The sequence below is a fragment of the Oreochromis aureus genome, linkage group 13 (assembly GCF_013358895.1).
Source record: "Oreochromis aureus strain Israel breed Guangdong linkage group 13, ZZ_aureus, whole genome shotgun sequence".
In the NCBI taxonomy this organism is placed as follows: Eukaryota; Metazoa; Chordata; class Actinopteri; order Cichliformes; family Cichlidae; genus Oreochromis; species Oreochromis aureus.
In genome coordinates, this window is record NC_052954.1 from 28480199 (window position 1) to 28499064 (window position 18866).

The following is an 18866-nucleotide window of genomic DNA, read 5'->3' on the forward strand; positions in this document are numbered from 1 at the left end:
GATATACAAAGTGGCTGGTGAGTGAACAATAGGTCCACTTGGTAATCATATGCTGTCTGTATGTGGGGACGCTGTTCTACCCTCACCCCTAACCAGTGATGGCAGATTGCTGCCCCTCCCTGTGCCTGGTTCTGCAGCAGGTTTCTTCCTGTTTTTTCCTCCCATTGTCACCAAGTGCTATCTCAAAGGGGCAAGTCTGACTATTATTTGTCCCTCTATTATTGTAGGGTCTTTAACTTAAAATATAAAGTGCCTTAAGGAGACAAATGTTGTTCTTTGGCGCTATATAAATAAAATTCAGTTGAACTGAACTGAATTTAATTAAAAACACTACACTGATTAGCATTAGGATCATTTTTCTGTGAAGCAGAGTTTAACAGACTGTATTTGTGTCTAGTTTTCTCACAATGCTAATGTAATGCAAGCTTCCTGTCTATGTATATTTTATCATTTTCATGGGGTTCAGACATTTTCTATCTTTCCTGCATTTCAGCAAAAGTACTTTTTATTCAATATTTATTAACACCATGTCCAATGTGATCAGCTCAGTTTCACTAGTGGTGGCAGAGCAAGCAGACTAATCAGCATATAAGTATAAATGCAAACAATTACATCACCCACTGCAGGAAATTCACTACACAACACTGTAAAATAACGCAAATAGTTGAATGTTATTTTTTACAAATTACCAAGATGATATGCTGACAAAAAATGACATGACTATGAATCTGCTTGCTTTACACACAGCTAATGAAAACTGAGGGCCTGTTTCTCTTTTACAAATCATCGATTATAAAATAGACATTTGTACAGTAACTGGTAAATAGACTGGGATTTATACACTTCTTCTTTGTATTCTTGTATTCTTGTTTGTGCCTTGTTACCCTACTATTACCATTTTTTTTACCAAGCTGTAACAGAAACTGCTATCAGTATTACTTTTTTTTAAAAATTATTACTATTTAATATTTTCCCAAAATGCTTTCTGTCTTCTTGCTCTACAGTCTCAGAATAAGCAGACAGAGCCACAACATCCGCATGAAAAACGAGAGATATTTCAAATGAAAACAGTGTCTCATTGTCTCAGCTCTCAGCCTTTCTGTCTCATTGTGACAGAAAAGCAGAGAGTTCACTGGAACCGTAGTCAGCTTTTGAAATAACCAGTCATAACAACAGTGTGAGATGGCAGTCACCTACACCATAGCTGCATTTTCATACCACAATTCTGCCTGTGTATTATTTTAATCAAAGGTATTTGAAAATCCTTCACTTGGAACTTGCAACATCTTACAACTGCACCAGTGAGCAGCACATCTCAACACTTTGTTTACAGGCAAACGGAGTGATGCTCAACTTCTGAAATGAGGCAATAGAAAACCAACTCACACTGCTGCATAGAGTATTAAAATGCAGAACCGTGAAACTGGCATGTGTTTTATTCTGCCTTGTTTGAATTTTGGGTAGCGCTCAGCAAACAAGGTGAAAAGAATGAGCTCCTGCTTTTAAAAGAAAAAAAAAGTGACAGAGAAAGACTTTATCTTTTCAAATGACTGAATTCAAATGAACTCACAGTGCAAAAGAAAATGTGTTCAGTTTAAACTGCCTGAGGCAGAAAGGGAGAAATAAACATGCTCTGCACGCTTCCTTTTTGTATTCCTCTTGCATTTTGGTTTGAAAATGAAGCATCTTTAGAGACATTCTACATGTCTCATGCTATTTACAGAGAAAAGGATCTATATGAAGAAGGTATATTTTGGTTGCCTTTGCTTAGTATTAAAACCATCCACAGTATATTTGCCACATAATAAGTACTTAGCATTCTTATATATTCATGAAGCTTTTGTGTGTTTCCGTCTTTGCTTCACAGGCATTCTTATTTATTTATTCTTTTTAATCATTTTGCCACAGGCATAGCAATATTGCAGTTCCACGGGAGCAATGCTGTACTGTTGGGATTACTGTATGTCTGTCTGGATCTAAACCTCCGCTAAATGTGTTAAAAGGTAAAAATGCAAATGATTTTGTTTTCAAGGTCACCAGACTGTGTGATTTTCTTTGACATCCAGCCATCCAGCTGTGATACAGAGAGCATCAAGGTTAAAATGTTTTGATGTTTCCAGTAGGTGATCTCCCTCCCTCTCTCTCCCTCTCTCTCTCTGATGATGCAACCTCTCATCACTCCTTGCCAAACGGTGCTAACTAGAGCCCAGACTCTACAACTGCCTCCTTCATGCCTTTTCTTGATTTTTTTCTTCCATATCGCTGTTTCCCCCCACTGAATGCGATTCAAATGCCCTCCCTAGAAGCACACAGAGCACCGAGCAAGCCAAACAAATCTGACTGAGTTGTTTATCACAAGAGCTTGAATGTCAACTTGGCAAAACCTCCAGCTATAGTGTGTGGAAAGGAATGAGAGTAATTACACAGACTGACAGACACAAAAACACACACACACACAAAATTGCAAGAGATGCAACTGTGCAATCAAAGACACAAACAGACACACACACACACACACAATGTTTTTGTATAATAAACAGACTGAGGCAACGCTTTCATGTCATCTCTCAGTTAAATGTGTGTGATGAAGCCATTAATTGTCTTTCTCTCTTTACCTTTTCCCTCTCTTTACTTAGGCTCTATTCACCTCTTTCCTGTTTCCTCTAAACCGCCTTCATACTCTTTGTCTCTTCCCACCTATTTCTGTCTTTCCATCTCTCTCCCTTTCCCCTTTGCCTCTTTTTCTCGCATGGTTCAGTGATTGGAGACTTCAAATTGCCACTGAATTTCATCATAAAACCCCACTCCTGCTCTCACTGCCCTTGTAGCCTCCCGCCAAACACACCAAGATATGCAAGAACACATGCAAGCTCAATATGCCACCAGGACAAAAATCCATGTCAAAGACAATTGGAGAAAAGGGGGGTTTGGAAAAAAAATACAGAAAAAACCCTATTTCTTTTGCAAAAAGCAAAAAATATTTGGTGCAGTGTTTGATCCACATAAATCAACAGGGGACGATAACAAAGACTAGAACATTACACTCAACTAGGCAGTGTTTTAAATGTAGTGCTCTTCCTGTGGGTGTTACTAACCACTTTTTGTTGAAAAATGTATAAATGAAAAATTGCCATCATAATATTGGGCATTTCTTTGATCCATATCCGTATATGTATATATGAGCCTAGTTTGAACTAGGCTTAACCTAAAAAAATCCAAAATAAACTCACATTTGTGTGTGTAATTTTTGTTTTGTTTTGTTTTTCCAATCATTAAAGATGTATACCGTACAATCATTCCACCTTTGGAAAACAAAAGCTCAAAGGATTTATATAAAACCAAAAAGTACCATGACATTTATGACCATGACGAGTGTGTGTAAACTTCTGACCACAACTGTGTACGCATATACAGACTCCCTAGGCAAAGGTATTTTACACTTTGAGCTTGACTAATCAGGTTTGAGTAGGTTTGGGCTACATGCAGGTTTAGAGACCCTGTGGCGAGGACTGTCTGGAGAAAAAGAAAAAAAAAACTGCAGTTGCCCTCAGAGCCCAGGGGAACTAATCAGGCCATCTAGTTGTTGATTATTGTTTCTCAAGTCCATATTACTGTAATTTTGATGAATATGACCGGTCAATTCTTCCTTTGAAAGTTCCTCAGAAATAATAAAAAATCATTTTTTGTTTTTGCCCACAGTTATAAGCAATTTTCAGTTAAACAGGTCACATTATAAGGTGGGCAGCATGTAGATGGAACAAATGTTTCATTTTTTCCACTGGGAGACTGTATTTTAAGGCTTTTTTGGGCCCAATTTAAAGTTTCACTTTCGCTCACTGTTCACATTTAGTTAGGGATAGACACAAACAGTTCATGGTTAAGGTAAGGAAACGATCCAGGTTTAGCTTTTAAAATTGGCTATTTAAAAAATAAATAAATGAAGGCTACAAAGCTTTGTTCTACAAATTTCCCTGATGCTAGGTTTCTAAATCTAAAGGTAATGGCACCGAGTTCGAGCTAATTTTCACTCAAGGCATTATATCAGCTCACACAGATGGCCTAGCCTCTCCCTTTCTGAAGAACAATAGTTTCTGTTTTGCCTAATTCCAACGCAACTATGATAAAAGTCCACTTTTCACTAATCTACGGATCTTTCCAATGAAGAATCCTCCTAGAAAGAGAGCAGTGTGCATTATGATTTAATCATCTGAGCTGTGTTTATCAGATATTCTTGCAACAGTTAAATGAGTCTTAAAGGAGAACAACAGGGATCTGGACAAATCAATGCTGTGAATCAATCATTTTTAACTTCTGATGTAATTATTATCCATTGTTCAATTATATCCAAGCAAAATAAATGTTTTCACTATTCTCTCATTGTTCTATCAGTTATACTAATACTGGCACGGGGAGCAGTCTAAGCAGACATACCTAGAGCTTCTGCTCCCTGTCAACTGGATCCAGCTCTTCTGGGGGAATAACAAGGCGTTCCCTAGACAGCCAAAATACATAATCTCTCCAGCATCCGGAAGAGAGCCCTGGGATTCCCCAGTGGTCTCCTCCCAGGTAGACATGCCCAAAACACGTCACCAAAAAGCCATCCAGGAAGCATTATAGTGAGACGCCTGAACTACCTCAGCTCACCGCATTTTATTGAAATTTTTTAAAAATATATTTGGCATTAGTCAAAACTGACTTTTTCATATGTGACTCCCAGAAAACTGATTCTGTTCATTTGGATGTTGCATTTCGAATATAACATCCAGATGAACAGAATCAGTTTTCTGGGATTTCCTTCCCTGTATGACTGAGCATACTTCAAGACCTTTAATATGGGAGGTTCAAACTACTATTGTCATAGTAAAATAAAATAAAATAAAATAAAATAAAGGTTTATACCTGGGACACTGAACATGTCCAATATCTTTTATGGCACCTTAAGAATACAAGATATCTCATGTGTGAAGTTTTGAAACCGTGTTGTTCAGCAGGTTTACTGCTCTTTAGTAAATCATATTTCCTAAGAACATGGTCAGTCTGGCGACCTAGAGACAAAGAAAGGTAAACTCTTAAAAACGCTATCAGTTACTTTTGGAAAACAATAGATACACACAGCAATTTTTTACAAATTTTGATGCGTTTTTTAAAAAACTATTATTTATGACAGTGATGAATAAATGAACAAACAAACTTCCTCTTCTGCTAACTGATAAAAACAGTCTCAACTAAAACATTATCTTCTTCTAATTACACTTTGTCCTTTGAAGTGAGGTCATGTTATTGTTGCACTGTATACAAAAGGAAATTCGTCACAGAGGTAAAAAAAAAAAAAAACTCAAATACTTTTCAGACTTAGTAAAATGTTACGACATTTACTGTAACAAACCAGTCAGCTGACTGGCTATATTGACTACAGTTGAATCTAGATTCCCATTTAGGGAACTGAGGCTCATATCAAAAGTCATTTCCATAAAAGGATTTCCTCCTTGCTCACATCTGGAAAACCAGTCCCACAGAGTGATGTGTTTGTGTGTATTTGTTTGTGTTTCAGTGTGAACATGTATGGTGGGTGTGTGTGTGTGTGTGTGTGCACGCGCGCATGAGCACGTGTCCACTTGTGCGTGTATGTGAGCCAAGTGAGATAGTAGAAACAATACTTAATCTGATCTAGCCAGTCCTTAATCAGGTCTCCCCAGTCCTTCCTGCTGGTGGTTTCCATAGCAACAACCCTTCACTTCTTTCAAGTGCTCCTCTGATTTGTTGTGTGTACTAAAAGTATGTTTGAAGACACTCGGCTGAACCTCTAATAAAAACATAATGAACAAAATTAACAACGTGCTGATTAAATTGTAGAAATCTTTTATAAAACTTGGCTGTGATACAAAAAACATATCAAAATATACTAATAAGATTGTAAGAACAGCATTACAGGATATATCATAAATACTTAAAATTTACAATGGCTTCATCCTGGTCACATCTGATAATGTTAAAACTTAGAACCTTTCTCTTCAGCTTTACTTTTGATAACATATAGACAGTACTGACTTTGTCATTTACCAGCACATTGTATAAAAGTTGTAAAGTTTTTTGTTTTTTTCTTTGCTTGTTGTTGTTGTTTTTCTGTTTTGTTTTTTTTTGTTTTGTTTTTTAATTTTTTTCGGGGGGGTCTAATTGAATTGATTATTTTAATTAATTTTATCCAGTATTACTTTATTTTTTCACATTAATGTTAACTGGTTTCTATTTTTAATCTCCTTTATTTTGTTGTATTTCGTTTTTCTTGATACTATTGTTACAAACTTTAGTCTATGTGCACTTTAAAATGCAATATATTTTTATTTATTTTTGTCTTTTTGTTTTGATTTTTATTTAATTTGCTCTGTCTTCTTATGTTGTTAGCATTAGTCTTCTCTGAAGCACTTTGATTTGCACTAATCTCAAGACAAGCTGCTATATAAAAGATTGTTTTGATGAACATGGTTAGCTAATTTACTGTTTTGATTTTAATTTTTATCTTCAAGCCTCAACAGTGGCAGTAGAGGAAATACCAGAGGAGTTCTTAAAATGTTCCAATTTAGTCACAAGGGTTAGGGTTAAGGACCCTTTGTAAATGAAAGTGAATTTGCAAGTTTTGTCCAACTAACATCACTTCATTTAAGTTTTTAGTTCACAATCGCAGTTTTATCCATGACACCCATAAAACAGGTGTGGCTGCATCGAGTTGAGAACTTAAAGTGACGTAAAGTAGTTATCCAGCTGCACTGGTCAGAAGTTTCCATCAACTCAACAGGAAGACAGAGGTTACAGCGTTTCACAGTGCTCTGTGCATGTGTGTGTGTCTTGCATGCTGCTACTGTTTCAATAGTAGGAAGTCGGTGTGACCCCACACAGTAGAAAAATTCCTCGGTCCAAAGCATTTCACACTGGTAACGTCATGTTGAGAAGCCATCACAAGAGGACGTTTACTCTCCTGCAAGTTACTGTTGCTGATTTGTGGCAGAAGACTGAACAAGCAAGCAATCAAACTGGATTTGAGGTCAAAATAATGTAGCATAACTCACAGAGAATAATAAGTTTGCTAATTAAAAAAAACATAACTCAAAAGTGAATAGTGAAGAATTCAAGCAATATGTAGATGAACATGAACAAGGATGAAATATTTTTTTATCTTTGTATGGAAATAAAAGCAAGGACTTTTTAAATTTGCAAATACACTCATCCTGGACTGTGGTACTGACACTCACTAGTCCCCGGCCTCCTTCCTTCTGCTTAGCATACAGCCTCAGTGTGCTGGATTTGGGTTGAAACCCTCAGTGCATTGTCTCCTGCTTTTATCTTGTGAAATTTACCTTTAAGACCTAGTGAGGATTGGATTTTTTTTTAATAATGACCAGAGACGTAAAACCAAACCAAGACATACCAGTTGTGCTCCTCTTAATGAAAAGCATTTCATCCAACACCATCTCTTTCTGCCCAGAGAGGACTGTGGTTGTGCACAATTTTACAAAAGTAAAATTTTGAAGTGGCTGATGCTTTTGTCACTTTTTGTGCAGATGTAGTTCCCCAAAAGAGTTTGCCAATATGTTTGACTTTACTGCCAAAGAGTTGTGGCTTCATGGTATTGTCCAAGTGGCTACAGCTACTCTTGTGTCTTTTGCACATACACCTTCTTGTGTCCCATACACCTGTGGAGGTCCACAATGTTTCAGTACGTTTCAGTAAAAGAAGGCACTTCTCACCGGACATCCAGTTATCTGGCTCTGTCATATAGCATGCTGGAGAAGGTGTATGTGTTCTTCTGAATCGCTACTGAATACATAATTAATTAATTAAATGAAATTGTTTCTTTTCTTCGACTGACTGCCTTAAAAATAGACGTTGCTGTAAATAATCAATTGAAATGAACTCTCCTGTTCTAGCAGCATTTGAAGTTGCCATTGTGATTCAACAACTAGCTAACCAGTGACTGCCTGTTCTTCTCCGAGCTGTGACAATGTGAAATGTGTGTGAACATGGGAATGACGTTGAATGGTCCAGTCGACTCCGACACTCTCCTGGGCCTGTGGAGCACAGGTCTATCAATGGCTTAAGCTTGGGTCTGGAAGAAGTTGGTAATTCCTTAGAGCAAGGCATTCGGTCAGCCTTTAAGTGATTCTGACAAAACTCAGACTACTCAGGAGGGGGAAGCAGCTTCTTGCTGACACTGCATGCAGTGGGAATGGGATGCTGCTGACTTCAATACAGGACATAGCTGGACAATGGAAAGAATAACTAGACGACCTCCTCAATCCTAATATCTTCCACAGACAGAACAGAGTCTGAGAACAAAGGGAATGGCTCTCCCACCATAAGAGGTGATTGAGGTAAACAACTCCCCCAATGTGCATGAGATTCACCCCAAGTTTCTCAAGGCTTTGATTGTTGTTAGGCTGTCTTGGTTGACATGCCTTATGAGACATCACATGGAAGTCAGTGATGCAAACTGGGGTGGTGACTCCCCTTTTTAAGAATGGGGGCCAGAGGAATGTGCTTAGAATTAAGGGGTAGCATATTTTACAGTCTTCCCAGGAAGGTCTATGCCAGAGCCTTAGAAAGGAGAATCTGTCTGTTAGGTAACTGTTGGAACCAGGAAGAATAAAGTGGTTTAAATTGTAGTTGGGGTATGGGGAATGTAGCTTGATGAAATTGCGTAACAAATGGGTAAAATTAGATGAACAGAACAATTATTTCAGATTTATGAAGTATAATTAGCACACAGGAATGTATATCCCAACAGACATGGTGCAAGAGGCTGAGTAGATGCCAGACAGTAGTCCATCACAGGGATAAAAGATAGACATACATATCCACATATATCATATAGAATCTCCATTTATCATAACAATGTGGGAGGAAAGTGGAGGAGACGGAGAAAGCCTAATTGTCAATCATGTCATTGCTTTATTGCACATCTCCAGTCTTACTATTAAGTTTAGGTAGTATCACACTTTACCGGCTGCAGATAAAACTATATGGGTCAATCTATAAGTCTAAATTATATCCTTTAGTCTAATGTATAACATAATGCATACTTTCTTTCTGTGTATGCAATGTCTAGTATTTGCAGTGTACGTTATTTGAGTTCAGATCGCTAATTTATTGCGTTTGCCTATATTTTCGCTGTTTTTAGTGTGGACACCACTGGACTTAATGCTTTTTAGCTTCTGCTGGTTAGTGTGAATTAGACATAGATAAAGAAAAACATTTACCTTTTAATAAATTACCAGGATGTTCTTCAGTTGTTTAATTATTCTGTGATTAAAGAAAATTACTATAAAAGAGATAAGCTGCTAAAACACAATTCAAGTTAAAGTTTTTTTTTAAGTGCCTGAATAAAAAGCTAATTTCTTATCTTACAAACTTTCTGTCTACTTTTTGTCACGCTTTCCTTTCTGGATATGGTAGTTTCCCAGTGTTAGGAGTTTTCTTGTTTTCTTAGTGAACTTCATAAAATATTGAGTGTTCAATTTTCACCCACAAATCAGCTTATAATAAATACAGAATCAAATACAGGAGAAGTGATAACAGCGGGAGACTAGTTTAATAAGTTTACCTTTTTAAAATAGTATTGCAGTTCAGTCTCTTGGGTGAAAATCATTTTTTTCATATCCATAAGACAGAAAAAAAATGTCTCATATGCCTTAGCTTCCATTTCCCTCTTCTAGTATATTTTGGCTCTAATGTTTATTTTAGTGATTCTAGCAAATGTGAGTAGCCAACACTTTGGTCCAGACTCACAGTCTGAATTGAAAATGATTCCTTAATTTTCATCTATCGCCACCTGTTTGTTTAACAAAAATAATCATTTTAAGTTATTCAAATTGCAAACTGTATATAAACGAAGGAGGTACCCACTGCAACATCACTCACTCACTCACTTGGAAAGCCCCTATTATAGGAGTACAGTTGTCATCTTGGTTTCCTAAAGCCAGAAGTGGCTATCCCTTGATGAAATGCAAAAATTTTGGCTTAAATTCTTAAATTTAAGCTACTGATGTTGCTAAGATAAGTGTGTTCACTGGCTAAAGTTATTATTGGCTAAAATTATTTGCTAAGACACAAATACTGGCTAATAAATGCTAAATGACACTGTAAGGAGTACAGACTTATTGGACTGTGAGTTACTACACAGCAAACCATTTTATTTTTCAGATAAAAACTCAAGCAGCACAAACACAGTCTGGAGGTCCAGTTCTATTATTTGAATTTACATAAAGTGAAGAAGAGGAGATATCTCAGACAGCTACAGCTGCCTGTGTAGGCATCTATCTGTCAGTCAATATGGGTACATATACAAATAATGCACCCATAAACCTATAAATAGGTTAATTTTAACACAAAATTAAGTTGCAACTTAGTTATGTTATTTGCTCTTTAGCTGTGGCTTTTTTCATGTACAACAAATTACTGCATTTCCATGATGAGGTTGTTCCCTGTTTAGAATCAGTACTTAGTGACAGCATCACCTTTTTCAACAGCTCCCAAAATTAATTGTTCAGGAAAAAGGTAGATGGCATCCTACCTTTTTCCTGGATGGTAGGATGCCATAGAGCCATTGGACCTGAGTGCTGTAATCAGGTAAAGATTCCAAACTGGTGACCAAATTTGGTACTTGCAAACTTGCCTTGCTTCTGTTTTGTATAGTGCAAATGCTGGAGAGCAAATCCAGTACTGAAACTCCATTATGTGGACATTCAGTCCCAAACAGATTCTCTGAGAGTTTAGCTGTGACAGCTTTCAAGCCCAACTTTCAAATCCTCTTTCTGTCCCACCCCATTTACACAAATCCTCACCTCTATCTCAGTTTCTTTCTGTCCTGAGTTAATGCATTTTACTTTATAAAGGCTTTGCATTTATGCAGTCGTGACAATCCCTCTTGGGGTTTTTGGTGTGTAAAAAAATTGAGTATGTATATACAGCTATGCAATTCAGCTTGAAATAGACATACCAAAGCTTAGTTAGCATTAGTTTCATGTTTGTATTTTTTGGTCAGGAAACTAACCTCAGGGGTTTAATCTAAAATGAAAGTAAAGTGGAAAGTTTTCAGAATCTTGCACAATAATAACATAATCAAAGGTTTGGCTCATGCCGAGCAGGGACTGTAAAATCTGAGATAGAAACTAAGTTCCAAGAAATGTCCCAGTTCCACACAGTTTAAAAGCAGTCAGCAAAGTTCAGGGTGAGCAATGCTTCCTCCTCCTCACAACATGTGTGTGATTAAAAACAGCAGCACAATAACAACCCTAGAGTCCCATCACCAACAGCAGAGGGCCGTTAAGACAACTGCACACTCTGTTCGCAGTGCTGCCGAAGCAGGCATGATGCAGTCTGTGTCCAAAGGCTGCGACCAGATGGAGGCGTGAGAGGTGAAAGGTTTTCTCATGCTCATGTGTGCTTGTAGTGATTTGTTGGACTCCAGATCAAAAGTTCATGTAAAACGTGCTGATGATGCCAACTGGAAAGAGTTTGGATTTTCACTGGCATGCAGTTCACACTTTAGTGTGCACAAGTAAAATATTCCTGTTATTATTGTGGTTTTTTATTATTATTCTGTTATAAAAGGTTTTTACAGCTACTCTCTTCATGAAAATAAAGTACCAGGTTGAGTCACCTCTAAACCTAGGTTTCTCAAAATGTGCTCTCCAAGGCAGAGGTGGCCTTCGATAACATTTTGTGCAACTCACACACAACGAGGACTGATATGGTGCATTCATCCACAGTTTGTGTCAGATATATTGCATTTCAATTTCAACTCTGTTCTCGCCATCATTGCAGATTAAATCTTCCTAATGTCAGTTCACTAATGGTAAATGGTAAAGCGCTTTTCTACTCTCCTGAAGACTCAAAGTGCTTTATACAACACACCTCATTCACTCACTCACACCCCATGGTTAAAAAATATAAACCAGCACAAAAGATATAATTATAGACATAAATCTTCATCTTCAGATAGATTACAAACATTAAATTGAAAAAAAAAAAAACGTTGGTATTTGCATTTTTCTTCTGTAGCCTTAAGTCAAACACTAGCACACTAAGTTGGCGCTCGGTCATCAAAAACCTGCTCTCGGCATTTTATAATCTCCTGTTTAGTCAGTTCAGTTTACTTGCAAACTAATGAAATTGCCACTGGTCATTGCTGTACTTTTGTTTTTAGTGCAGATTTTGTGGGGAATTGAGATATTGAATGTATTATATCAGCTCAAATTTTGGAGCATTTGCATGGTGAGCATATTGGTATTCTTAATTTTTGCCTCTTGTGCCAAAGTACAGCTTCACACAATCCTAGTGTGGCAGGAGACTTGGAAGATTAATGAGAGCTATTTATGGTTCATATGCAGAAAGTGTATAAAAGTTTTTACACCTTTGTTCCCAAGATCACGTCCCAGTGGTACAGAGACCACAGAATCTTTATCCTGTTACTCCAATTATTCAAAAAGTGTGCAGAGTGTCATTATTCTCAGTCACTACCATCATGAAAAGGTCAGGAAAAGCCTTCAGGTATGAAACAATGACATCCACTCATAAGCGCATGAGAAAGAGGGGGTGGCTGACATCGGCTTTACCCCAGGCAACAACAGCATCTGGTGTGCGTGTGTGTTTTAATCTGAGTAGAGTGTGTGTTTAAAGCGCAGTGGGATGATCTCCCCTCATATCCAAAAGAAGGAGTGGAAAAGTGAAGGGGGGTGGTCTAAGCTTGTTATTAGGAACACCCAGATTCTGTAGAAAGGGATGGGAAATCCCTTTCTGTCTCTTTTTATCTTTCTCTGGATTTGCAGTCCAGATGCCCCCTCACCCCATCCATCTTCCACTACTGCTCCTATGATTGCAGCTTAAGCTGCATTTTCCCCAAAACAAGAGAAAATTGATTGTTATATTGTTAAGCCAGTTCTAATGTCTACATACATCCCCTTCCTCACCCCCACCCACCACAAAAAAGAAACACAGGAATGGGATTATAATAAAGTGCTGCAAGTATAGCGAGACCTGCATCCTGTTTTTCATCATCCGAAGATGAAGGATTGTTAAAACTATAAGTGAAAAGATTTTAAAGTTAAAGGACAACTCCAGCTTTTAAATTTGTTTAAGCCCAAAGTGTGTATTACACCATAAGCGTGGCATTTTACAGTACATTTTACAATACAGAGCCTTGTTGTGCTCTGTTGTATTTTTGTAAAAGTTGCTTTATTGTTGGACTGGAGGTCCCTATCTGAGCACATCTACGGGAATGCATGCTGATGTCTGGAAGTCGTTTTTGAGAACCGAGTTTCACAATTAAATGGGTCTGGTGACTTTCACCCAGGAGACTTGAATTTGAATCCATTACACCATAGTTTTCTTTTCACTCACAATTTGGTTAGTGATTAAAGTAAAACTGTGTACTACAATGTAAACCACATGTTAGAAAGCCTGCTAAAATAAAATGATGATGGTTTTCATTGCACTTTTTCACATGACTGCAAGAGATCTCTTGGTTTACTTTCTAATCTGATCAAAGATTGATTCTACGTTTTGAATTGGTGATCAGATTGGATGATAACACCTTTTCTGACCTGCTAGTAAATACGAGAGGGCTCCTATCCATATCAATGTAAATTATATTGATTTCCTTCATGGCACCACAACAGCTTTGATCTGCCTGTTCATGGAGAAGGGTTGCCTGTCACCCAAATACTGAGAAATACGTTTTGGTTTGGTGGTCATTTATCCCCACATTAACAGCTCAGCCAACAATGCACAACTGAAAAAGCAGTTGTTGCTGCTTCAGGATAGAACACTACAAAAATGCCTGGATGTAAAACAGGCAGAAAAATGCAGTCATGCTGCTCAGTCAGATAAATGATAGTTAGTGACAAATAAAACAGAGCTACCAGAGCAAAGAGGAGCACCGAGGACACGCAACGAGTTCACCAAGTCACTATTTCTGGGAAAGCGGATTCAGTGGAACGATTGGATTTCAGCACCGTGGCCCAGTGTCTCTGGGCTAGTGACTCTTTGCTACAGGCTAATAAGACACAGAAGATCAGTCAGCCATAATGAGAAGACAGACAAAAATAACTAACTAACTAAATAAATAAATAAATAAATAAAAGTAAGACAGAAGGAAACAATAGCAGCAGGTGGAGATTTTTGGTGAACTCCAGTGGTAATACATGTACACACACACACGCCCAGGGGGATTTAGTTATTGCCCAGGGGGCAGCAGTTGTATTTGATGTGTGATTAACAATTTAATCTGTAGTCCTACTCGATATGATTAATGAGCCATAAATAGCTCTCATTAATCTTCCATGGAAATAATGACATTAGCATCATTAAGAGGATCTAGATTGTTGGCATAATTTGAATTTTTCAAGGCTGCTGCCCACTTTGTGATTGTATGTATGTGGTTATCAAATCAGTCATAAAGAATTGTTAAGCACATCTTTAATAGTTTGCAGGTTTGAGTCTGAAGGGTTGGTGCACTGTTTCAAAGGTAAGCTGACAGATTAAAGCCCTAACTTGACATTGCTGGAAGCTTCTTCTCCTGATGGCAACCAAATTGTTTTAAAGTGAGAACATTTGTCCTCATGCATGTTATTACTATTACATCAAAATAAGGAAACTTACTGCATATGTTTTAATTTAAATCTGAATCTGTTTAACCTGTTTGTTGAAATAAAGTCCAAAAATTTTGTTTTTAGAGAAGGGCCCAGAGTCAGCCATTGTAGCTGGGTGTGCTCTTGTCCTCTTTGATGCCTGCAATCTGAGACATGGGGCTGGGGTGAGACATTTTGGCTTGTTCTTGCTTCTTTGCACTTGTGATGTTTAAGAATATGATTCAGTTTGTTTGGGGTTTTTTTTAGCTTTAACTTTAGGTTAGGCTACTTGCATGCTAGATGAACTGTACCAGAACAAATATTTAGAATAATTTTGCAGTGTGTACAATGCTACGCTCAGACTATACAGTATAAACTTTACTTTACTTTATTTTATTGATTTACATAGCACTCTTCACAGGATAAAAACCACAAAGTGCTTCACAATAATGTAAAACAGATAAACATAAAACAGCACAATCAAACATACAGCACAAATCTAATTAAAAGCTAGTCTAAATAAATGACAAATAAATAAATAAAGATGATGTTTAAAAGGATAAATACAATCCAGGCAACGTAAAGATGGAGAGAATTCCACAACCTGGGGGCCACCGCTCTAAAAGATCTATCTCCTCTGGTCGTAAAACGTGTTCGTGGGACTACCGACAACCTTTGATTAGATGATCTCAGAAAAGAGAAAAAGACTGTTACAGTAATCTAAGCAAGAAGAAATAAAAGCATGGATAATCATTTCTAACTCAGATTTAGACAAAAAAAAAACTGCAGTTTGGAGATATTTCTTACCTGAAAACGGCAGTTCCTGCATTTGTGTTGTCTGCCCAGATTATGGGTAAACAACACAAACATTAGGTTTGGGGTGGGAATAAAAATGGGTTTTACACTACAGTCAATTGTTTGTTGACCAATATATGTACAAAGCACTTGCCTACACCTGAGTTTTTTTTCTCTGCTCATATATATACATAGACATGGCAGAGTGAGAAAAAATAATGTTGCTGGTGCAGTTATGTAAAGCTGTGACACAGAGTACACTAGACAGCTAGTATCACACACACCGCTTCGGTTGCCATTGTCTCTTTACATGATTTTTACATTCTTCTCCTGAAAATGGTGAGCCCCACATGCAAAGGTGAACCTTGCTAAACTATTGCAGTGCATGCTGTGCACCTTTTAATCGTGTATCTAATATGTAATATATCATGTATGTAATTGTGTAATCGTGGATCCAACCGTGTAGTGGACACCTGATCATGACCTGCCTTCACACCTGCCCCTCACCCTCCACTCAGCATGCACACAGTTTCCAGCTTGACATTCATCTTTGGTTTTGCCTGTCTTCCTGATTGCTAATGACTCTTTTTGTTTTGATTACCTGCTTGTCCTGATTTTGGATTGTTGTTGTACACTGACTGCTCCCTTGCTCCTGACTCTTTTCTGAATTTGATAAATTGCCCTTTTCTATTTCCTGGTTTAATGTTCACACCAGACACTTACATGCCAGCTCCTAGGATTTTAACACCTTTAAAAAAACTGTGATGTTTTGTCAGCACACGTACTCAGTTCCTTAGTTTATATTTTGGAGATGCACAGTTTTCTTTGGATGGTAAAGGCTTATTTGTTCAGATGGAGAGGGTGACAGCAAATTCATTAAATGCAAAACTCCCAAGCGCTTTGTCCTGTTTTTGACCCTTCTCCTCTCTCTAGATGTTGACAGCAGCAGTATAAAATGGTAACTCTAGAAAAGGTTCTCCTCCTTAATAATATGAATCACCACTGTAGTCGTATATATCTAAAATTATATATACATATATGTATATATATATATATATATATATATATATATATATATATATATATATATATATATATATATATATATGTATGGAGAGAGAGAGAGAGAGAGAGAGAGAGAATGCACCTAATAATGAATGCAAAGCATTAAGGAGGAAAAGGGTCGATGAAAGGAAATAGAGATAAATAAAAAATGAAACAGATGCCTTCCTAAAAACATATGCCTATCTGTGGATGGCATATAAACATGACAAGTACATGAAAAACACATTCTTCCACACCCGAGCACACACTACCACTTTCAGCTCACTTTTCCACTACACATCACTGTCACACAGCCACTGCTGTCCAGCTGTGCTCACAACTGAAACACAAAATGCCACTGTAGGATATGAAGTACTATATATGTATGCCTGCACACTAATTCAAAAGGCAAACAATCTGAGAAGACCAGATAAAGCGTCTGAATATGTTTGTGAAGGTAAACATTTTCGCTCGATTTGTATTTAAAAACAACCAAGTGTAAAAAAAAAAAAAAAACTCAAGTAAAAAATGTAATGTAAAAAAAAATCGCTTACCTTTTCAACTGTGACAATTACAAGCACTTGCTTTGACCAGCGGGTATGTTCTTGCTCTGCCTTTTGCAGACTGAATCCGAAGTTTTGGTGTGCATGCATGTGTTTTAAGGTCTGATGTTAATAGGTCTCGTTATGAACAACCTCTAATCAGTAAAAATAGCAATGTCGGTCAGTGTTTAGTCTGCACACACATTCACGCAGTGCAACGCACACACATTTTCATTGTGGTTCACATGATCATTAAATTTCAGGGTACATATGTGTGTGCGTGTGTGTGATTACATGGTGTCGGGGTCTCTGGGGCCACTTAAGCCTCATATTCGAACAGGGCCTCAAATGCAAGCGCACTCTAAGAGTGAGGTCATTGGAGAAAGAGTGACAGCTTCAGGAAATGAAACACACCTCAAATTACAGCTAAACAACATTAACTAACATTTAAAACATGTGGTTTCGCATGACTCGCTTTCTCTCCATCAGACCAGCGTGTTTCTTGATTGAAACCTTGCCTTTTTCTGTCGACTGCTTTAAAACACAAACAGCAGAGTGTGAGAATGTCACACCGTGAACACCGAGGACTTTCTCTCCAGGATGAATATCGCACCGCTTTTATTCTCACTATTTGTGCCAGACTTGTAGTTTTCCCCTTTGCCTCTGCGTTGTTCCTCTCGGTGCCTGCACACATTCAGCATAGCAGGAGATATCGAGGCTTGTTTTCCTCCCTTCAGAAGCCATCTGCTGTTGTTTAATATTAAAAGACAAGTTCTGGAGTTAAGTAAACCATCATAGTAAACATGCAGGATTCTGCTGAGAGTTTTTCCCATCCACACATTCATTAAGCCACTTTTTGCTTTCTGTCAATCACTCAACACCACAACAGTTCTCTGCCTGAAGATAACCTTTTAAAGAGATGCAATGCCTGAACTGAAAGTACAAAGGATGTAATAATCACCGACCAACTCAGCATATTTTTGATTATTTAGGATATCATCATTTATGGAATGACTTTTATGTAACTATGGAAGATGGTGGTGATTGCCATACTGATAGTTTACTGCAGTGTTGCAAAGTTCAGTTTTACAACACTGATGAAAATCTAAAATTTTTATTCCCACAAAAATGTCCAGATAGTTTGTGCATGCTCACAAGACTACAAAAGGGTCTATATTATTGTGCTAAAATCTCGAGTCATATAAAGACATATTGCTGCATTTAATAATGATAATGTATACTTTACATTTGTCCCAGGCTCCATAGCTCAGGGGTTAGAGCACTGGTCTTGTAAACCAGGGGTCGCGAGTTCAAATCTCGCTGGGGCCTGTGAATCATTTTGAGCAGGGATAGCTCAGTAGGTAGAGTGGTCGCCCCATGATTGGAAGGTCGGGGGTTCGGCTCCACTGAACGGCCACCCTGAGGTACCCCTGAGCGAGGTACCGTCCCTACACACTGCTCCCCGGTGCGCCTGCTTAGTGGCTGCCCAATGATTCACTGAGTGAATGGTTCAAATACAGAGAGAGTAATTTCCCCATGGGGATCAATAAACTACTAAAAGTATACATTTAGTGGTGGAGGTATTGTCCCATGGTTCCACAAAATGCTCTAAAAGTTTGGCTTCATGCCACAGAAACATAAACCACCTGGGTTACAGGTTTAGTTCAGAGCTGTATATTCTTTATCCTTATTTGTACTCTGAGCAGTCAACATGCATCCAAATAGTAATCTCAAGACTCTCAGCATTGCTGGATGAATTTCCAACACGGGAAGGCAGAATATCTCTAAGCAAGCACTCTCTTGGAAAATGTTGTCTTTCAGCTGCTGAGGCCAGGGCTGGAGAGAAGGAAATGGGTGCCACAAC

The 18866-nt window shown here is 37.9% G+C and overlaps 1 non-coding gene across 1 annotated transcript; it reads left to right on the top strand.

Annotated features, from left to right (window-relative positions):
• Window positions 1-18258: 18258 nt before the first annotated feature.
• Window positions 18259-18331, top strand: trnat-ugu. The gene has a single exon. It is a non-coding gene; the product is annotated as a tRNA-Thr (tRNA).
• The last annotated feature ends 535 nt before the right edge of the window (window positions 18332-18866 follow it).